The sequence below is a fragment of the Ammospiza caudacuta genome, chromosome 22 (assembly GCF_027887145.1).
Source record: "Ammospiza caudacuta isolate bAmmCau1 chromosome 22, bAmmCau1.pri, whole genome shotgun sequence".
Classification (NCBI taxonomy): domain Eukaryota; kingdom Metazoa; phylum Chordata; class Aves; order Passeriformes; family Passerellidae; genus Ammospiza; species Ammospiza caudacuta.
The window spans coordinates 6,223,782-6,247,241 of NC_080614.1; the positions used below are offsets into that span (position 1 = coordinate 6,223,782).

Here is a 23,460-nt window from a genome sequence, read left to right on the forward strand (position 1 = left end):
AATGCCTCAGTTTTGTGGTAGTCATGTACAAGCAACTGTGACAGTAGTGACTGTGGCTTTACAGGGGAAATGAGAGGTCACTTCTTGGTAAACACAGCATGGAGAAACAGCTGTTGAGTGGGGAAAAATTCTTCTCATCCCCCGTGTGCAAATGGGTTTTCTCCAGGGAAAATGGGGCATATTTTGCACTCCTCCTGATAGAGAAATGGCATGGGTGGCAGATGAGGTGGCACTGGGGGGAGGATGGCACTGGTGGCAGATGAGGTGGCACTGGGGGGAGAAATGGCACGGGTGGCAGATGAGGTGGCACTGAGGGGAGGATGGCACTGGTGGCAGATGAGGTGGCACTGGGGGGAGGATGGCACTGGTGGCAGATGAGGTGGCACTGGGGGGAGGATGGTGCTGGCAGCTGTGGTCTGGGCTGGCTGAGGGGCTGCTGATCCATCAGCCCTGTCAGCTGATGTTAAACTGTGTGCAGGGAGAGGTAATAAGCTGTGTGGAGTCTCTCAGCAATAGGCTGTCAGCTCAAATTCAGCCCAGGGAAGACAGTGATTTAATGGAAGTCATTACAATCTGCAGGATCTCTTGACCCCGGTGCTCTCCATCCCTTCCACACCCTGGATAGGATTTCCCAGGTCACAGAGCTGGCTGACAGCTCTGGGAAAAAAGCAGCATCTCCCTCCCTGCTGTGAGGGCTGGGGCTCTGTGCCCAGAGGCTCCTGGAGGTGTCCCAGGGGTGTAGCACATTCCTGACATCACCTTCCCTCCCTGGGTCACCTGGCAGGGGGAGGGCTCCAGGAATGGGAATTGTGCTGCCTGAATTAATAGGTGTGTTGTATTTGTGGGGTTCCCAGATGAAGGAAGGAATGATGAATCTGACTCCATGTTCTCAGAAGGGTAATTTATTATTTTATGATACTATATTATATTGAAGGATACTATACTAAACTATACAAAAGAATACAGAAAGGATACTTACAGAAGGCTGAAAAGATAATAATGAAAAATTTGTGACTCTTTCCAAAGCCTTGACACAGCTTGGCCCTGATTGGCCAAAGAGTGAAAACAACTCACAGCAGAATGCAATGAAACAATCACCTGTGGGTAAACAATCTCCAAACACATTCCACATGTGAGCAAAACACAGGAGAAGCAAATGAGATAAGAATTGTTTTCCTTTTCTCTGAGGCTTCTCAACTTCCCAGGAGAAGAATCCTGGGCACAGAGGTTTTTCAGAAAATGTGATGGTGACAAAAGTGTGCTTAGATAATGCTGGGGTGTTGCAATACTGAATGACATTCACACGCTGAGATGTCCAAGGCAAAAAAGCCACGTTTATTTCTGGACTTCAATATTTATAGAATTCCAAAAGTGACCATGGATTGGAGGATGATTGCCACCTCGCCACCCACCCTGGTCAAACCAACAGTCTATTAATTCTTTTTCCCTCTAGAAAAGAATGCAAAACAATTATTGTTTACATGAAAACGGCATTAAAAACTCTACACAAAAATGTATACATCAGAAGGCTTAGAAGAACTTTAGATGAACAGGGTGACACTGGGGCATACAAGCAGGTGGAGAGGAAAGGTGCATTTATTCCCCTGCCATGTCCCATCCTCTGCCTGGTGTTGGAGTGAATAAACAATTCCCCAGCTGCCAGCCCATGCACAGCGCTGTGGCAGGGACACGGCAGCCTGTGATAGATTGTCACTGCTGTCAATCATTTCTGACACTCCTATTATGCTCAGGAAGGATGTTTGCTCTGTGCCTGTTGTTTTATAATCCTCAGAGGTGGAATTTTATAGCCTAGCAGTGTTTTTTCCTCAGACATTTCCCTAAGCAGGATTTATTGCTTCTGAGACACACGTGACATGAATCCATTACACCTTCAAACTTTAAATCACCCCCCAGCTTTGCCTAAATTGCTTTTTGATTTGTTTTACTTGAGTTTCTGTTTCTAATTGCAAATTGTGAGAGAGTGGACTGGCATGGAGCAGAAGGTATACACCATCCATGGGCACCAGCTCTAATCCAGCTGTTTCCAGAAGAATTTGTCTAATGAGCAGAAAAGGCACCAGCATCAGCCCTAGATGAAGGGTAATGGTCTCTTTTATGAAGGAGCACATGACATTTTGCTGGATGCCTGCCCTCAAAAGCCAAGCTTTCAGGAAGTTCAGTCCATTTAGCTCCTTCCATGAAGTGCTTAATTGACTTCAAGTAGATTTGAAGTTCTTTGGGAGAAATACCTCCAGTGCCTTTCCCAGCAGTGCTGTGATTATCCTCAGGTATTGTTCTGCAGGGAATGAAAAGGCATCAAAACCATCTTTGGGTTTGCATTGGACTTTTTGAATGAGATCATAGCACAAATAATGACTAAAGAACAAGATCAGCTTTGTGGGACATCTGGCTTAGATTCACTTGGATTGCAGTTGGTGCCCAGGCATGGGAGTGTGAGGGCACTGAGATACTCAACCCTATGGGAGTGTGAGGGTGTCGCAGACGTTTTTTCACAGAAATCCTTTCTTTCAGATTTCTGTGTCTTCTGGAGGCCAGAGGCCTCCGAAGAGAAGGTAAACAATTATTATCAGCTGCTGAGGAATGCAACAGGGGCACCTATTTTGATTGGTGATTGGTTCATGTTCTATGTTTATAATTAAGGGCCAATCACCAGTGCAAGCCAGGAGACTGAGTCCTTGGCCACAACTTTGTTTTAGATTCTTTCTATCTATTCTTAGCCTAGCCCAGCTGCTCTGCAAACCTCTCTCTATATTCCTATTAGTATAGTCTTAATGTATTATATATAATATCTTAATAAATAAGCCTTCTGATTCAAGAAACAAGATTCACCGTCTCCTCTCTCACCAGCTGCGCCCACTCAGGTGCAGTAATATGAGGGCACTGAGATATTCAGCTGCTTCTCTGCTGGGGAGTTCATTTATTTCTTAGGTAAAGACAGAAAATCAGCCTGGATGTGCTTCTAACCTTAATTGTTAGTGTTCTCATTGCCCAAAAATCATTTGGAGGAAAGAACACTTCCATTTACATTTAGAAGTATTTTTTCTTTAAAATCTGGTGTTGTAGCATTTTCTTTTTGGTTGATTGGTTGGTTTTTTTCCTTTACTCTGAATCAAACAGCTCCAATCCTCACTGACTCATGGGACAAACCTTAGCAGGTGTCTGCCAGGACAGGTCTGCAGATGAAGTTAATGCCAGTTTGGACAGAGGATGTTGCCTTGTTCTCCTTTGGAAAATATCTGAGTATTTCAGTTGTCACCACCTTAAGCCTTTTAAGCCTGACACTGATACCCTGTAAATAAATCATTTAAGGTGAGAGATTTTGGAAAAAAGGAAAACCAGCTTGGCATGACTTACATTTAGTGATTCAACATCCCACCAGCTGTAGGGCTGTTAATGTTTTTTTGCATTACCCTCCATTTCTAACCAGACAAGATAATAATTTCTCAGCCCTTTTACATTACAGTCTTTTCTCCAGTGGTCCCTGTTGCCTTCCTGAGCAGGCTGGTGTGGAGACAGCCACAATAATTGCTGCAGAACTGGAAGCAGAGCAGTGCTATTTCCCCAGATGACCTTTAAAAATAGTTCTTATTTCCTACAGAGGGCTGTTGGATAAAACCAGCCATGTTGTTGCAATATTTTGTTTGTTGCTTAAATGCTTCTCACCATCTGTTTTTCATACTTTTAGCAGAGCTTCAGGAGCAATGCCCCATGACCTTTGTTTTCACACGAGTGGGTCCTATCAGTATCAACAGGAAGAACAGGGGAAGGAGGATTTCCTCTGGGTTTCAATAAACTGAAATTATTGGAGTTCTGAAAGCGTCCTTGCCACACCAATGTGTTTTGAGGGCTGCAGAAAGGGAAATGATGCAAATTCTGTTATGAAATAATATAAAAATGCAGCTGCAAATAGGTGTTCACATATCTTGGTGTTCATTTATCTCAGCCTGCACAACCCATGAGCTGGTTTGGCTTGGAGAACAGCTCCAGTTCAAGTCAGGGTGTATCAGAGAAAAGTCCAAAAAAGCCCAGGTAATTCCAAAATTCCAGTTTCTGTGATGCCTTCACAGAAGGCCCTCACACCTCTTAGCAGGTGGCCCAGGACAGAGTGTTTTATTTGCAGAGTCCTGTTGAGCACTGAAGGAGAGGTGACAATTTTTTCTCACTTAGAACTCAATGTGTATTCATGAGCAGAGCGTGTGTGCAAAGCTTTAATTGAAGTTCACGAGAGAGAAACGATGAGTATCTTCATAAATGTAGAAGAAGCAATTAGGGGAGACCAGAAAGGATTTGCTATCACAGCAGTTTATCAGCAATGCAGATTTTCAGTTAATAACAGGAAAAAACCCCAATTGTGCAGCCAGCAAATGAGACAGAAAATCCCAGTTAGCCTCACTCAGCGCTTGAGAAGCACAAGATGTGAAGACTCAGGAAAACGTGTTCTCTTCCCTCAATGTGTTTTCTCCTGCCTGGAGAGCTGTGTTTTCTCCTGCCTGCTCCATTTCTAGTGAAGAAATGAGCTAAAGACCCTCACCTCAGCCCAAAGTGAGCTGCAGCTGTACCATGGTGCTGGACCAAGCCACTGGGAAGCCTGAGAGCTCCATCCCAAAGCAAATCCTCCTCCTGACTCAGCTGCAAACTTCCCCTCCAACCTGTGAGCTCAGGGGTCACCAGGCTGAGCCCAGCAGGAGGTGGGAGCCAGCCAAGTACATTTGTATTTTTGTCTCAGAAAAACCAATAAATATTTAATGGCACTGTGAGACACAGCGAGTGTTTGCGTTCTCTCCCCATATATCAACAGTTGCTTTAAGCACTTGCTTGATAAAAATTAAGCTGTTTCTCCAGATCCCTGCCTCAGATGCTGGGTAGGGAGCTAATTTTGTAAGCAAAAGCTGTCTTGTTTTGGAAAACAAATTCAAATGGGAGAGCTGGTTTTTAAAAGTGAGCGCTGGGCTGCTATTCCTGCAGAAATATTCCAAACAGCCCTGTGAGTTAACCCTGGCAACAGATCTTGTCCAGATGTAGTAATCCTTTATACTTTAACTCCTTCTAGGCTGTAGGCTTAGCTCCTTCCTAGGAAGGCATCCATGCCAAATGCATTCCATTCGATTCCATTCGCACTGAGTTTTGGCAAACCATGGATTTTCTCTGGACTCCAATTTTTCCCAGCAAGGAGATGAATTCACTGGTTGCAAGACCCTGACACCACCTCAGATCCGCTCTTCCTTCAGGGAAAAGTTGTCTGTTATCCACTGCACAAATGTAAGGATGTAATTTAATTCCCATCTTCCTCATTTATCTGTGAGCTGGGAATAATATTTGTCTACTTCACAGCGATCGTGTGAGGCTCTTCATTCATTAATGTGTAAAAGCTTTGAGATCCTTAGGATGAAAATTGCTTTAAAAGATGCTGTTAATAATAAATATCAAGTAATGCACCTTGGTACCTCTTAGCAATAATTGGTGCTATCATTCCTGCCCAACTCTTCCATGAATTAAAAGGCTTTGAATGGGACTGGAGCTAGGAATGGGATTGGGACCAATTAACAAGTAATCATATGTCAGTTTTTATATCCTCAGCATTCCTGTCATGGGTCTCTTGGGAAAATCTCCATGGATTTTAATGGTGCAATGTCAGAATTCAGCCCCAGACGTGTTTGTGGGATAACTGCTGGATAACCTGCATTCTTCTGCTAACTTGGTTGCTTAGTGATTAAGCTAAAAGCAAAAGTATGCTGGTTTAATATTAACATAAATGGAATTAGCCACCCTTTCTCTGAGGTAAATGTTACAGGAAAATTCTCATCATAAGGAAACCATGATTTTTTTCCTTTGATATATAGATTTAATTATTTTGTTGATAGTTTTTGAGCTGCTCTCTGTATTTAACCTCCACTCCAGCATGTGGAGACTGGCTTTTATGGCAAATCCAATAATTTGCTGCTCGTTTACCCAACTTATACTTTTATTAGATTTCAAGCCCACAGCACTCACCCTCCTAAATGGAGAGAGGCTCTAAATACACATCCCAAGTAAATAAGGAGCTCACATAAAGAAATTGCCTGATCTTTTAAAGATTATTTCTGTGGAGGGGGAAGGCACTGAACCTTGGAATGATGTCTGGGATGGAGCCAGGACAAAGGACCATGAGAATCAACACCTTGAGAAAGCTGGTGGCCAGTGAGGAGTGGATTTACAGCCAAATGTTCCCCATTTAGGAGCAGCCTCTTCTTCCTGGCTGGAAGAGAATCGAGTGCTGTGAACGTTGCTGGTGCCACATGGGGGAGATGTTGAAGAAGAGCTGGATCACTCCACAACGACTTCCCAGGGAAGAGCAGCCTGAGGGCTTTAGGAGCCTGATTCCTTTCAGGTTCCTTCCCATATGATAAGTGTATAAATATCCTGTATAAAAGGGATCTGTGCAAACCACTTGAAATATCATCCCTCTTGGCTTCAGGGTGCATCCAACATCCTCCAGTTGCTGAAGGTGCTTTTAAAAGCAAGGCCATGAAGGGATGAAGGAAGATAAAACAAGAAATGATGCAGTCCCTTGTGTTATCACCACTGCAGCTCCTGCCCTGTTCCCTCACCTCAGCTGGGTTTGGGAAGGGATGGTTTGGAGGAGCTGAGGGAGTCTGCAGCACTCAGCAGGATTTCTTGCTGCTGTTCCCTAATACCCAAAAAATAAGGATAAGCTCATACAAGTAGCGTGTGATTTACTCAGGCCCACTGGCCATCTTCCTTGTTTCTCCTTACAATAATACTTTTCACACTGCAAATTAGTGGTTAATGCTTACTTATGCCTGAGAAATCTGCACAGAAATGGCTATAGGGAGAGTATCTCTACTGTGTGAAAGCCAAAAAGTAAGATTGACTTTTTGAATTACTTTTCCAATATCTGGGGTTTTTTTCTGCAATGGTTTAAAAAGATATTTATTCTTGGACCCTGATATGTTTTATAATATTCTAGCAGCCAGGTTAACAGGTAGAACCAGTACTTTTGTACCAGGAGTGAGCTGTGAAGCCAGGTTAGGTAGCCTGGGGGAAGTCAAGACATCTTCATTTTTCAGCTTAAAAAAAAAAGAAAGAAAGAAAAAACTACAAGCACACAGCACATACCCCAAAAGCTGAAGTGCTGCCCCCATTGAACACGGGCTCCAGCTGACTCCAGGGGAACTCTGGCTCCTCTTTCAAGCACAACCTTCCCTTTCTGCCCACAGACAGCCAGGGGCTCTAAGAATACAGCAACTTTTTCCTCTCTGTCTTTCTGCATAGAGGAATTCAGAATCACTGCATGATGTGTGCCCCAATTAATATTCCCTGATTGTTTCCCTTTCCCTTCCAAATGATGTCAGTCTCCATCATTTTTACAATAATGCCAGTGAGAGGAATGTCTGTTTTTCAGAAATATTTTATCTCTCATTTTTGTGCTCGCAACAATCTCTACTCATCTCAGGCTTTTTATTTTTCTTTTTATCCTCTTGCTTTTGACTTATATTGTAAAAGACCTACAGTAAAATAATGAAAACTGTCTCAATCTATCACTACTCAGTTTGTACATTATTAATAATGAAGGCAGTGTAATTAGGCTGCAGAATGCACAGTGAACACAACACTAAGATGTCCTTAACTAACATCTGTGGCTACTGCTCGGCTTATATTGGCACAAGCCACCAAGATTTTCCATGAAAACAGTTATTTGTGTCTGGCATTGCTTTTACAGAGCACAGGGGCTTCATTTTGTACTGCTGCCTGTTGAAAGACAGCGTGAAATCCATGGCAATGAATGCTCAGCTCTATCTGAGCCACATTTAAGGTGCAGACCCTGCCCTCAGTGTCACTGCTTTGCTGAAAACTTCTTTCTCTTGTGCCCTTGGTGTTTGAGCTGATGGGGTGCCATGGACAGAAATTCATCTTTAGGAGGCTCTTCTTCTCTTCTACCCCTTGCTGTCCCTTTTCCATGTCAAACCCTCGTGATCCCCATCCTCACACCCTGTTACAAGGAGGCCAGGAAGGAACAAGGTGCTTTTCCAGGCTGTCATCAGCACAAGCTGATGGTTTGATCCTCTGCCTGTGCTCTCCTGACCTGTGACATGTTGGATCTCCAGGGTCAAAGGCATCAAAGGTGTCTCTGTTTCAACTTGTCCCCAAAATGATGGGGGGAAATCTCATCCTGAACACATGTGTAGGGCTGCAAGGCCACCACTGCCACAGGCCTGGCCATGCCCATCACAGAACTATGGAATCATTTAGGCTGGAAAAAAAATCTTTAAGTTCAACATGTCCCATCCCTCCCTCTTTGACAGCTTCCAGCTGCTGGCAGGGCACAGGAAAGAGAAGCTTAGAACAAGAGGGATGTTAGATCAGATATAAGGAAGAAATTCTTCCCTATGAGAGAGGTCAGGCCCTGACACAGGGGCTGGGGAGAGAAAGGATCTTGAAGACCATCATGTTTCAACCCTTCTGCCCTTCCACCATCCGAGGTTGTTCCAAGCCCCATCCAAACTGGCCTTGGACACTTCCAGGGATGGGGCAGCCACAGCTTCTCTGGCCAGCCTGTGCCAGGGCCTCTCCACCCTCACAGGGAAGGATTTCTTCCTTATATTCAATCCAAACCTATTCCCTACCAGTTTACAGCCATTACCCCTTGCCTGTCAAACTGGGATGGACTGAGGTGCTCCTCCCCTAGGAACTTCCAGGTACTTTTCCCCAGCCTGCCAAGCCTCCAGCTGCTGTGAGCAAAACCCCTCCTGACACAGCCAGAGTTATGATCCAGCCCAAATCTCCCTGCTGTGCTTACATGGTGTACATGGTCAGTGATGACTCTGCACAAAGCAGAAAATAAACCAGCCCTACAGCTGTATAAATGCATCAGCTCCACACAAAACACAGGGAAATGCAACGTCTGCAGAAGGAGGGAGGGGAATTGAGAGTGCAAGGGGTTTTATTGTGGCACATCTGAGAGCAGAGCCCACAACACAGAGTGAATAAAGACCTTATAAAAATACTTGGCAGCAACTCCTCTAAATCTTTCAAGGTATGAGTTTCTTATTTTAGTTGATTTACTGAGCTGACAAAGAGGCAATCATCGTTAATCAAAATAACTCACTCCTGCTTTGAGTATGAGAGCTGAAGTTAGATGAAGGTCATGGAAAAGAGATGATGAACTAGCCCAGGATCTTTAGTGGCTGGAGTTTATTAGGGAGCCTGTTATAGAGGGGAAACAGATTTTGGCAGATGCTGATGGTTTTTAAAATGGGTTTTTTTCAAGAAGTAAGGACTGCATCTCTCACAGATTGACAGATGGGATACACTCGAGTATGCATGAAGGGACGATTTCCTGATGGCTTTTAGTAGCAAGAGGTGCTGTATTGGAAAGCATTTGGTATTTTCCTGGAGGCAGGGAGGGAAGCAAAGACTTGGATAAGATATGTGGGAGATGAGAAGTGATAGGGGCCCCTGTGAGTGCCAAACCACATTTTCTGGGGAAGCTTCAGGAGACCGAGCCACGGACACTTCTGAGAAATTCCTCTCTTGGGCATCAGGGGGATTTCTGTCCATGCCTAAATCCATTCCTACTTAGGGAAGTATCTTTCCTCAACCTTTGACAGTGCAATATCTCCCTGCTACATTCCTCACCCTGGTCAGGTGTGCACCAGCCTGTGCAGGGCTCACTGAGGAGGACGTTTGTGAACACCTTGTTCAGCAGTTTGCTGATGGCTGAGCCCCAAATAATGCAAAACTGAACAGGCAGGAGCCCAAGAATCCTTCAAAATTATGCTAATGATTCTTAACAAGTTCCATGTTTTGCCTTGAAACTCACTTCTTTAGCTAAAATGTTCTCTGCATTCTGTCTAGAATGAAGGGAAAATATCTAAATTGAAGCAAAAGTGATTGCCCAAAGCAGTGAGGACTGCCAGTGCCTGCAAGCAATATCAATTAGTGTTCTGGTGCCAAAATTATCAATAGCTCTCTTGCCAGTAGCTTTTATTATCAAAAAACTGGGTTGATAACTGTGTATTTCACTTGGCTAACATAATGTGCGACCTTAGCACGATAAAGGGACACGAAATCCCACAGAAATCTTGTTTAAAGCTAAATGATTTGTGCTTGAGATTTGTTTTCTATTCCCTCCTCTTCTTGCCCTGTGGACACATCTGAGGAGTCTAAACCTTGTCATTTAAAAGCTTTTGTGAGGTATTTGAAATTTCTAAATAAGATGCTTATACATTTTGTTTTGTTTGCATCAAGCAGTCCTGGGGGCTGCAACCATTAATGGAAAGCCAACAAAAGAGCAAATCCCAAATACAGGGGACCACTCCAATGCTAAGAAAGCTGTAAGTTATAATACAAACTGCATACACCTATGTCAGCTCATGAATTAAATTCCATTTCCAAGAGCTCTCTTGTGGCAGCCTACTACAATAATATATTACGTGCTTAGAGGCAGCATTGGACTGATACAATGAAAGGGGGATAATTAAAGGCTTTGCAAATCCCAAATGTGCCAGCAGCTGCAGGTCAGCTCAGGAAGCAGCTCTGGGAGCCACACCTGTCCCTCCTGCAAGGATGGAAACCCATTACATGACACTTGTGGAGAATAAACCTGGACGGAGAACAGCTTCTCTGCCCTGGATGAATATGTAGAAGGAATCCACTGGGAATGATGCAAAAAAAAAAGGAGTGGTAGCAGGTGGCAGCACTTCTTTTCACCCTACAAAATGCATATTTAGAAGCAAAATGGAGAGGAGGAGCTAATTAGTGGGATTACTGTGCTTCAAGAGGCAGGTGCTTGCGTTCCAGCTAGGAAACTGCTGCTTCCAATGAGATGAAATGCAGGTGCTTTGTACACAACAGAGGCTTTGGCAACAAAGTTTTGCTAATTACAGAAGCAGAGGACAAAGAGGTAAAGCTCGACAGCAGCTTGTTTGACAATGAACAAAGGACCCATAAGGCAACATTAAAACTCAAGGAAAAAAATGAATTTTCAGAGCTGCAGGTTCATTGTGGAAGCCATAAAGAGAAGGGGACGAGGTCCTTTGAATGGTGGGGAACAGGGAGATGGGGATAGCCTGGATTGCTTTGGGCTGTGAGGAATAAAATGGCTTTGAGCAGAATAATAACCATGGCTGCACATTCCTGCTTAACCATAGAAAAAATGAACATCAGAGAAGAAAACTATGGGTGAGCACCAGAGAAAGGGCTGAAACAGAAATCCTTTTGCTCATCTGGATGCAGCTCTGGCTCCATCTGAGCTGAGAGTGCCTTTTCCTGGCTGCAGAGCAGATGGTTCCTCTCGGCAGAGCCGCAGCCGCAGCCGGCACGGGCAGGGCACGGTGCCTGGGGAAGCACAGGGGGCACAGGATCCACCAAAGCTGGCCTGGAGAGCCAGGGAGGGCTGCATGGAGACTCAAATCATTGTCTTGGCACAATTTAGAGCTGTACAGGACCAATAAAAAAGTGTTGGGCCCAGTTGTGGCCCCTCAGTTTGGGAAGGATGTTGGGATGCTCAAGCGCATCCAGAGGCTGGAGAGGGGCTGGGAACACAAACCCTGTGAGGAACCACTGAGGGAGCTGGGGGTGTTCAGCCTGGAGAAAAGGAGACTCAGGGGTGACCTTGTCACTCTCTACAACTCCTGAAAGGTGCCTGTGCTCAGCTGGGGCTGGGCTCTTTCTCCAGGCAGCACTGACACAACCAGAGGACACAGTTCTTGTCTGTGCCAAGCGAAATATAAGCTTGATATTAGGGAAAAATTCTTCACAACAAGAGTGATAAAGTTCTGGCATGGCTGCCTGGGGAGGTGGTGGAGTCCCCATCCCTGGGAGTGTTTAACAAAGCCTGGATGTGGCACTGGGTGCCAGGGTTGAGTTGAGGTGTTTGGGCTGGGTTGGACTCAATGATCTTGAGGGTCTCTTCCAACCCAGTGATTCTGTGAATTCTCTGAGCTTTTTTGAGCTGCATTTTGGGGCATCCAGATCATTTTTCTCTTAGAGAAGTGGCAGTGCTTAATAATTTGGGGTGTTTCAGCTGCCTGAGCCCTGTGCTCCTGGCTGTGTGCTGTGCCCACCCCTCAGCACATGTGAAGAAAAATCCCTTGGTCCTGCCAAGCATCCTCTTCAGCAAGCGACCTTCCTGCAGGACAGCAGAGCTCTTGAGTGCTCATTATTATTGTTGGATATAAAGGATTTTTTCTTGCCATTTTTAAAACATGGTCTCTTGGAACTCAGTGGGATTGGTGCTCAAATGTGGTGCAATATAGAAATAACAATTCCTGGCATGTCTGGATCAAAGCTGGAGTCAAGAAATGGTCACAGGATTTCTAAGAGATGTGAGATCTGGCTGCCAGAAGTAGATGTAATTATTTTTGTGGAAACATTCATTTTAGTACTATTTACATACAGAGACAGAGATACCAAAGACCCAGGTCCCACTTGCCATTGCAGATGCTGAAGGCTGATGCACACATGGTGGAGGAAGGTTTTGTTACAAGCTTGGAAAAAAGAGAGCAGGATTTGGGGAGTGAGACAAACTTTGAAGCTTTGGGTGACTCTCTAAAATGAGTGATCTCTTGGGTTCATTATCATCATATAACCACTCAAATTATTAAAGGTGAGCAGTGTGGATACAGAAAAATCTGCTGACAGCCCGAGAGAGGTGGGACTGTTGAGCCTGGAGAGAAGAAGGCTCCAAGGAGACCTCAGAGCCCTTTGCAGTCCCTAAAAAGGGATACAGGAGGGCTGGAAAGGGACTTGGGACAAGGGCCTGGAGTGACAGGACAAGGAGGAATGGCTCAAAGCTGAAGGAGGATAAATTTGGATAAGGCCCAGGGAAGGAATCCTTCCCTGTGAGGATGGGGAGGCCCAGGTTGCCCAGAGAAGCTGTGGCTGCCCCATCCCTGAAGTGTCCAGGGACAGACTGGAGGGGGTTTGGAGCATCCTGGGGAGGTGGAATAGCAGGAGGTGGAATGAAATGAGTCCTCCAGCCCAAACTGCTCTGTGATTTTTCCAGCTCCTTGGCTTTCTGTGACTGCCAACAGCGCATAACCAGGACTTAAAAGCCAAGTCCACGAGGAGAAGAATAGATGGGTAACAAGCTGCCTCAGAAAGAAACCTCCTGGGTGCACCAGGGACAAGAACCGAGGTTTTAAACACTGCATCCCTGCAGGAGTCACGAGGGAGGGCAGCCTGGAGGCAGCCGGGCTCTGCAGGGGCTGGGGAAGCGCTCGGCTGCCTCGGGCAAGGGAGGATGGCTGTGAATCCCGGGATGGAAACCTCAGCCTTGCACTCCTCAGAAAAAACCACAGTAATGCCCTGTAAAACAACCTCTAAACAAAGCAACAGCTGGAGGTACTGGTGAGGAGCTGGCTGGAAATTTTTCCGTGGGTTTCGGAGGCTCTCGAGGAAAGCTGGGTCTGGGGTGCAATGGCCCAGAGAGCAGAGTTGTGAAAGAGCTGTAATTAATGTCTGACAAAGCAATTAAAACCTGACAAGCAAAGGCAGCAGAATGAAGCTGATGGAAGCGGACAGGGCTCCAAATGTGAGTTTGATAGTGAATCCAAAACACCATAGGGGGAAAAGGTGCCCGAGGCAGAAACCTGGGTGACAGTGAGAGCTGTACCCCATGGAGCCACCCCTAGCTCCCCAAATACCCAAATACCCCATGGAACCACATCCAGCTTCCCAAATATCCCATGGAGCCATGCCCAACTCCCAAAATACCCAAATACCCCATGGAGCCACTTCTAGCTCCACAAATACCAAAATACCACATGGAACCACACCAAACTCCCCAAATACCCCATGGAGCCCCATCTAGCTTCCCAAATACCCCATGGAACCACACCCAGCTCCCCAATACCCCCACACAGGGATTTGCCTCCTGCCCACATCTTTTCCCCAGGGATTTGGTGATTTTCCCTTCTTGGTTGTCCAATCCTCCAAACTGATGTAACTGAGACTTAAGGCAGGCTGGGTGTCTGTGTGTTCAGCCACTGGATTATTTTAAATAGCTGGCCTTATATAAATTTAGTTTTAACATGAAGTTTTTTATTTTCTCCCTTCTGCCTGAATTTTGCAATTTGCTACTATTTTAACTAAGCCTTGTGAGAGAAAATGGCTCTAATTTGCTTTTGTCTCTCAGATGTGACAAGAGCAATGCACACATTTGTGCCTGGCTATTTTTTCTCTGTGGCTGAGACTCACCAGTCAGATAAACTATGAAAATTTTTAAAAACCCTAAAACCTGAGAACTGGCACCATGTCTGACATGGACTTGTGTGAGAGCTCCAGGTTTTCTCACATTTGAGAAAACTGGCACAAGAACTCACAGATCTGGAAGAAACGTCCATGCAGGTTGACTGCACAAATGAATTTAATTGTTTGCACAGGATCTGTTTTGCTGCTTCACACTGTAACAACACTGATCTGATTATTTTTCTTTGCTTTAACCAGCAAAATGTCTCTCATTGGTGTTTGCATAATTAATGCTATAGGATTGGGCTGTGATCCAGCACCATGCCAGGAATTGCCGTGCTCTCCAATCTGCTGCAAAACAGCATTTTCTAGCACATTATTTTTATTCTAATGCTGTAATATGGAAAGCCCTGCAGTGCCCTGGCTAATGTGGCTTCTCCTGTCTCTGCATCACAGTAGTTGGCTCTTCCCTGACCTGGGAGAGCTACAAATCCCATTAGTTTAAAAGCAGCATCATCCTGAATGTGTTCCTGCTTGTGAACTCCAAGCTGCATTTGTCTGTTGGATAGATCTGCACAGTCTGGCTGTAATTGGGGTGGTTTAAAACCTGCTGGAGCAGCAAAGCACTGCGGGGAGGGGGTGGCACAGGGACTTGCCCAAGCTTTGTGTAGCAGATTTTGGGATGCAGCTTCCCGTTTTGACAGAGGGTATTTCAGGAAAACCCATAACGGGTGAAGCTGTCCTGTCAGGGGTCACATTTGCTGTGTGTGGGGTGGACTGGTTTAACTGGGAAAAACCTTGGAGATCACTTTATTGCCTCTCTGGATGATCCACAGGCTGTTGATCAAAAGGAAAATCTTTTGTTTTCAAGAGAAGGGAGTATTAATAATGACAGCGCAAGCTTCTGGTTACTGTGTGGTGACAGAGCAAGCAGGAAACACAAGGGATGAAATTAAATAATACAATCCCAATAATGAAGCAGCATAATCAATAATGCAATCAAACAGATTATTATTCCCTAAAAATGAGCACAGCCCCTCCTTCCCAGTGAATTCTGCAGCTTGGCTACCTGTGCTTCTCCCCAGGCACACAGCCCTTTGTGCCAAGAGGATTGAGAAAAACTTTCCCTACCCTCCTTCCATTTCATTTTTGCTCTCCAGTGTCCCCTTGCACACTCCAACTCCCAAACCCTTCCCCTCAATATGGTGCTTGACCAAATGTGCATTATCTGGTAGGATAATGCACCAAAAATACTTCTGACCCTTCCTCCCTGCTTTGGTACCATCTGGCAGAGAGGTCCTGGACCAGCTCCTTAACCCTTCACTGTGTTTTCCACCTGTAAAGCACAAAGATTGCTGTTCTTGGCCTTGTGGGTGATTGCCTTGGGATGAGAAGGGTGGGAATTGATACAGAAGGGCTGCTCTAATCTCTCTTTATTGTTCTAAGGCAATAGTGGCAAAAAATCATGGCTTAAATGACTTAACACACCTGGCCCGGTATCAGTGAACATCCAGCTGTGCCAGGTGTGAATGAGAGTTCTGATCTGCCTAAAAACCTCTTTGTTTTCTCTTTTTCACTTCCAAAAATGACTTGCAGGAGTGCTGGGGGGAAGGAAGGTGGGCGAGGTTGTGCTGAACAACTCTTGGTGAATTTGGGAAGTCTCCTCTTTATCTGACAGCTGCACTGCTTTGCTGATAAGCCCTGCAGCCAGCCCGATTTGACAGGATAAACCACGGCAAGCAGCAAACTTAATCTCCTTGAGGCAAATGGAAATGATGTCTTCCTGCAGATCTGCCTGTGCAGATCCCACAGGCTGCTGCCAGCAGCAAAGTTTGCCCTGTGCAAACCCAGGGCACTGGGAATAATTCTGTGTCTGCTCTGGGCTGCCCTGACCCCCAGGGCAGCACTGACTCTGACCCTCATTCATGGAGAAAGTTTCCCAGACTCCAAGATAGACCAGAACCCACAAAAGTGTGAAATAGATTATAAAGAGCAGTGTAGGTGAGAAATTGAGGTTTTGGGATTTTTAGTATGTTGTAGATGGGAGCAAGATGGAGGGCACAGGGTGTTGTCTTGAGTTTCTTCTTCATGCTTCTTCTTCCTCCTTCTCCATGGGTTTGGGTGGCATTTTGTAATTAGGCAGAAAAGTCCCCATTGCAGCTCTGTGGGATCAGTTATTGGGTTAAAAGGGGAAATAATCCAGGTGTCAGCTCTTAATTGGACAGTTTAGTCTGAAGCCCTTGTACCAAGAGGTTGTTGGCCATTTTGTGCCTTCTAATGAAAAGCTGCAGAACTCACAGTAGTGGCTGTCCCATCTCCTTGCAGATTCCTTATGTCCAGTGGCAGAAGTGGGTGGTGCAGATCAAGCCAAACAGGGATCTTAGCTCCAGCTGTTATCTAAAATCAGGTTTATTTACTTTTTCTGGGGTACCACCAAACATAAGAACCCACCTCTGGCTGTGGAGTCACCCAGGCACTGGAGGGAGGCAGCCAACACCAGGCTCGTGCCCTCCCAGGCTCTGGGGAGATGCCATCTCCAACTCTTCTGGAGCCTCCTGGACTCTTAATTGGACAGTTTAGACTGAAGCCCTTGTACCAAGAGATTGTTGGCCATTTTGTGCCTTCTAATGAAAAGCTGCAGAACTCCCAGCAATGAGACTGTTTTAGTGATAAGAAATAATGAACACCTGAGTGTGAACATGAACTGCTGTCTCAGTGCCTTCAATCCAGACCCAGAGAAACTGATGCTGCTCCTTCCAGTCCCAAAGGCTCCAGGCTGGATATGCAGGTGGGACACACCTCATGTCCCAAATTCCCATGAGCTACAGGCAGTGGAGGCTGCTGTTACCACCCTGTTACCCTGTGGGCAGGATTTCCCAGAGAGTTCTTGCAAGAGCAGGACACAGCAATAGATTGCTCCATTTGAGGTCTGTTTCCACAGATGTGATGAGAAAAGAGATCATGTGTGAAATGACCATCCAAACATGACCTCTGAAATAAAGGAAGAAGAGGCAGAGAGTGAGGAGCAGAATTTTATTGCTGGAAATCTGATGGGGTTTGTAAATCCAGGATAAAAGGAAGAAGAGATTAAACAAGAACTCTAGAGGGACTTTTGAATAAAAAACAAAAACGCAACCCAAAAAAACTTCCCCAAAATCCTCAAAACCCCAGAATGTGTTTGTTTCAAGACCATCAGCCGAGTGAAGCTGGTGGTGATACCCCCAGGCCATGCCCCCATCCAGGAGAAGAGCAGAGAGGAGCATTACAGCTAAAAGCTCCTACAGATGGTCCAGCAACACCTGCAGAAAGGCACATAAAAGCAAAGAGCACTTCTGGGTCATTTTCTGAGCTAAAAATATGGATAAAATAGAGATAAACTTTCAAATATAATTGACAATCCCCTCAGCACAAGGGCAAGTGCAGCTGGGAGGTTTGTGCTGGAGGCAGGGGAGTTGTGAGCACAGTCTGGCAAGAAATGGGGGATTTCTACTTGAGCAGATACTGCTTAGAACTGGGGGTAACTTCTGAGTGGAAAACACATTAAAAGCATTGTTTTTACTACAGTCCCATGATGGAAGTTGTTCCACTTAAGGCTCTTGGTCTTTTTCTTGCTAATACTAATGGGGTCACTCAATGCACAGCCTCCAGTTTGGCTTTGGCTCCCATCAGAGCTGGCTGCAGGTTTCTGTTCATGGTTTCCAGGGATCCCACCATGTATCTCCCATTTCATCTCTTCCATAATTTCATTGCTCAAGCAACTCCTATCCTTATCTCCTACAGAGTAGTTACAGAGCTTTACCACTTGGTCTAAGGAAAATAAATTTGATTTAGCACACCAACAGTTAATTTTTAAAGGCATAATTCAGCAAAGAAACTTGAACTCTAAATCAGACAAACTAAATAAGAATGGGATCTCTTCTGTAAATTTATAGGTGGCAAACTGAAATGTCAGGGGGTCATATATTCATCTGTCAATGTGTAATGCAATTAGACAAGATAATTGGGCAAACTAAGTTTTTACAGAGATCTGGAAAATGTATTAACTTTCCTTCCCTAGCTCTGATAGCAGTGCAGAGCCATTGGGGTTGGTGTACGGTGCAAAAGTGAGTCTGGATTTAGGATTAAGGTGGGAAATATTCCAATGGGGAGCCTACACCCAATCTGCTTTCTCAATGTCTCAGGCACAGCTTAGAGGAGGAACAGTTTGCTGTGTTCCCTTGTGCTGATTGAGCAGGGCTCAATAATGGAAATGGCAGGGGCAGATGTAAATATGAAGCCAGTAATATGTCTTCATTTAATCAACACTTGACAAAAATCCCAAGGAAGTAAATAATCTGTTCACTTAGCAGATTTTACTGGGGTAGCTCCAAATCTTTTATGGCAACGAAGCCCCAAGCTGAAGTGTAAACAGCAAAAATTATCAGAATTAGAACTTCTGAGTTCTGCCTCTATTTTTGGGGTTTTTTTTGGTTTTTTTTTCCTAAGAAGTGCTATGAAAGACATCTTAAACATGATTACAAGCAACAAGGAGCCACAGAGACTGGGGCAAGGAGTGCATCCTTCATCGTGTTTAACTTCCCATCCATTTTTACTCCTTGTGCGTGTTTATGTGTTTATATCTGCCCTGCCATCAGTTTATTTCTGCCCTGCTCTCACTTTAATAGCTGGCATATTTTAGGCATCGAGTCTGAAACAGCCTCAAGAAAAACCAAAAGTAAACTCTAAGAGGCAGGTTTAGAATTACCCCTGAATTAAAAAGCAGGCTTCAATATTTAATGATGAGGTACTAAATGATGTCCTGACAATTTTATTAAACTAAATTGAGGCAGCACATTTGATTTAGGCCATCTAAGCTTTCTATTCCCTCTGCCTAGGAAGGCTTGTGGTGGTAATCAACTCCCTATATTCAGAGGAAATTGTTTCTTTATGGTTTAAAGTGAGAAGACTCTTCTAGATAACCATATATTGCATCCAGCAATCTTTGAGCCCATTCAGCATCAGGAGAAAGGAGCAAATAGCGACAAAATTAAGGGAGAAATTGCAGAGCAATGGCCTCGAACTGATGCAGTGCCCAAATTCAGCAGAGCACTCAAGCACATGTAGAACTTGTAATCTCTGTCACTTTTGATGAGGGGCTTGTGAACCCAAAAGCTTTTCTGCCTTTTTCTCACATCCATCAGCAGTTCTAATGAAATCAGGCTAAAACTTTTGGGTTTTATGTTCTCTAGATCTGTATTGCTGCTGCCTTGCACCATTCAACCTGGCCATGGGTGGATATTCATGGATATTGATGCCTGCAGCTCAGGCTCCTCTCAGCCCTGATTTGCAGCCCCAGGACTAGGGAGCCTTTAAATACAGTATTTTTATGTCATAGCTGGAGGTATGGAGTTATTTCTTGAGGTGTTTGTGAGGGTCTCCAGGACGAGGTGAGAGATGAGAGTCTGACTGCAAGTTCCCAGAACGCTGACATATTATATTATATTATATTATATTATATTATATTATATTATATTATATTATATATTATATTATATTATATTATATTATGTTATGTTTTACGTTATATTACGTTATATTACGTTATATTACGTTATATTACGTTATATTACGTTATATTACGTTATATTATATTTTGTTATATTATGTTACGTTATGTTACGTTACGTTATGTTACGTTATATTATATTACATTATATTATATTACGTTATATTATATTATATTATATTATATTATATTATATTATATTATATTATATATATTATATCACATTATATAATACATTATATCACATTATATTATATCATATTATATTACATTATAGAACGCTATACTAAAACTATACTAAAGAAAGGATACATCAGAAGGCTTATCAAGAATGATAATGAAACCTTGTGACTGACTCAGAGTCTGACACAGCTGGCTGTGATTGGTCATTAATTAAAATCAATTCACACGTAACCAACCAAATATTCACCTGTTGGTAAACAATGTCCAAGCCACATTCCAAAGCAGCAAACACAGCAATCAGATAATTATTGTTTTCATTCCTCTCTAAGGCTTCTCAGCTTCCCAGGAGAAAGTCCTGGGCAAAGAGGATTTTTCAGGAAATATCATGGTGACAATTTCCCACAGCCACGAGCCCCTGAGCTGATCAAACAACAGGGTGTAGCATGGTGGCAGGTTCATTACTGCAATTTAAGCTCCACATTAGAAACAGCCACCAATGTTTGTATGAGCCTGAATTCCCCCAAGATTTAGCATTTAAGGCAATTACTGCGCTATTCCTTCATGCCTCATATACAGGAAGGTCTTGGGCAATTATCAAGTTCAGGAGGGAAAACACACAGATAGAAATGTGCATTTTTAAGCTGGGTTAGAGTCCTTCCCAGGAAAGCCCATGGCTTGAGCAGGGCTCCCAGGGCACATTGGGAGGGTTAAAAAGGATTTGTGTGCTGGGACCCCATCCCAGGTTAGTCTGTCAGCTGATCTCCAGCACCACTGACAACGTGAATGTTCATCACACAGATATCATGAGTGCTTGCTGATTTCTCCCTGAGGATGCAGGAATTTTTGGAAATCACCACTTTAGCAAAGCTCTCCAGTAGGAATAGCTGGCTGATGCACAGTGCTGTGAAACCTAGAATTTGAGCATGCAAGGTTAATAAACAGCAGCAAGCACCATAACTCACAAATTAAAGGCCCCAATTTTCACAGTCGGGCTGCGAGATCTAATTAAGGCTGGTGGTGCAATTCAGTGTTTGGAGAATAACTGCCTTGTTTAATTTATCCACAGATTTTGCTGCCTTCATTTTTTTTTAAGTAGCAAAGGAAGACAAAGCAAGGCAGAGACCTTTCCCTCAGGACTGTGTCCATCTGCAGCAGAAAGCTTCAGCTCCTCTGTGCTTTGCAGTCTATTATTACTCCTCACCAGTTATTTTCTGGGTAATAGAGAAAGCTGCTGGGTTTATTTTATCTCCTTTATCACTTTAAACAATGTCAAAGACAGCTAATGCCCATGATGGATGGTTTGCTATTAGAAATATGAATATTATTCAGTATAATTGGTGCATCACTGTTATCTCAATGGTGTGTGCCTGGGGCTGGATCCTCTGATGGATCTGCAGGCCAGTGTCTTATATCTGACAGAATGACTAAACAACCCTAAAGTCACCCTTTGTTTCCAAATAAACGAGCAGCTAATCACAAAGCCCACAGGGGGTGAGGCTTTTGGGTATTCCCACTCAGCCAGGTTATGGGATATCCCTGGTACACCATGGGCTTCTCCTGGACATAGAGAAACAACAAAGAAAGGGAATTATTAATGCAAATTCATGTTTGATGCCTCCACCCCGGGAAAGTAAACCTCTGTACCATGGCAGTTTTGAGTACCAGGATCCATTGGATTGGAACATGCCAAGAAATGTTCTTTATTAGGAACGAATTGTCCCCTGTGAGGGTGGGCAGGCCCTGGCACAGGTGCCCAGAGCAGCTGTGGCTGCTTCATCCCTGGAGGTGTCCAAGGCCAGGCTGGACAGGGCTTGGAGCATCCTGGGATAGTGGAAGGTGTCCCTGCCCATGGCAGGGGTTAAGAACAAATGAGCTTTAAGGTCTCTTCCAACCCAGACCATTCCACGATTCAGTGATTCTATTGAATTATATCCACATAAACCATTTTTAGCCTTCAGGTAATCAAATACCAGCTGTCAAGTTAAAACAGAGTATCTTGAGCGTGGCCTTAATTTGCATGTAACTATTGGTTTTTAATTGGTAGAGAACAGGTTCCTATAGAGGTATTAGGGTTTGGCAGCCCCTTTTTCTGATATTCAGTGCTCTGCTGTGGTGCTGGATTTCTTCTGCACTGGGGGTAGGGACAAGGATCAGGGAGAGGTCTTCTGTACATTTTCCAAAGCTGCTACATCCCAGGAGCGTCAGGGACAGAAAAACAATGAATTAAATGCCTACACCAATTTCTAAATGGGGGAGGTCCCAAGGGAGGACACAATCTTTAACCAATTGGGAGAAACTGGGGGTGGAACACAAGGTGAGGAATACAATGTTTTAACCAATAGGAGATTACAGGGGAGGAGAATAACGTAAACAAACCAATGGGGCCTCAAAGGATACAAAATTGATAGGGAAGTTTCTAGAGAAAGGGGCAGGCTTGGGGAGGGATTGACATTCGGTGGGAGGAGGAACAGGGAGCAAAAGGGCAGGTTATTGGGGAGATGGACAGCTAGGGCAAAGCCAACAGCACAGGGGGAAAGGAGCAATCTATTGGTGATAAAATAAGCTATAACAATAGAAAATTGGGAGGGGGGGTACAAATTACAATCAAAACCACACACAGCAACAGTGCTCAACCTGCTTTGTTCACTGGCCACACAGAGCCCTCTGGTATCCATGTGCTGGAGCCACGGAGAGCCCTGCAAGCGCCAGAAAAAGCCATGTTTGGCAGAAAAGCAGAGTGTCCCATTGAGCTTCACCCAAAGTGTGAGTGATGAGAGTCCCTGGGAGCTCTGCTCAGGGAGCATGTGTAGCCCAATTTCTCTTTACAGAGAAAAGCAAGGCACAATTCTTCCCAAGAATAGTCTTATCTCATTTGCTGAGCCTGTGTTTGTGCCAAAGTAGAATGCAATATGGAGATTATTTACCCAAAATGATGGGGTTTTGTTTCCTTGGCCTGTCAGGGCCAGGTGTGTGTGTGAGTTGGGACTGTGGGCTGAGAGTCATAAGATTGAGTGCAGTGGTGTGCAGTGGAGATTCAGTTTAGATGTAATATAATCTAGAGTAATATAGTATAATAAAGTAATTAATTAGCTTTCTGATAGGATGGAGTCCTCCTCATGCTTCCCCCTGCCACAGGGGTTGCCTGTGAATTCCATAAGTGTCTGCTCCAGGGGCTGCTCTGCCCACCCAGCCTGGCAGCTCCTACTAGGGGCACAGTCCCTCCTCTCCTGCTTTCCTCAGCCATTTTTACTCAAAACCCCAGTTTCAAGTATTTCCCGCTTCGTTGCTTTCCTGGTTTGGCTCAGCATCTGCTGCAGGGGCTGGGGGATTCCTCAGTGGAGTTTGTGTTTGATGGGAGACCCTCGGGCCCTCGCTGTTGCTGGAGGAACTAAATAGCTTACATCAGGTTTTGGAGCACCCACTGCTCCAGATGAAATCAGTGGGGAGCTGCATCCACTTCAAGTTTCAGAGCCCATTTAGCTTTGATTTGCATCTGGTATCTAGGGCAAACTCTGGGAAGT

The 23,460-nt window shown here is 44.6% G+C and overlaps 1 protein-coding gene across 1 annotated transcript in view; it reads left to right on the plus strand.

Annotated features, from left to right (window-relative positions):
- KAZN (kazrin, periplakin interacting protein) overlaps positions 1-23,460 on the plus strand; it is a 227,097-nt gene that overhangs the window by 62,282 nt on the left and 141,355 nt on the right. The gene's annotated exons all lie outside the window — the stretch shown is intronic.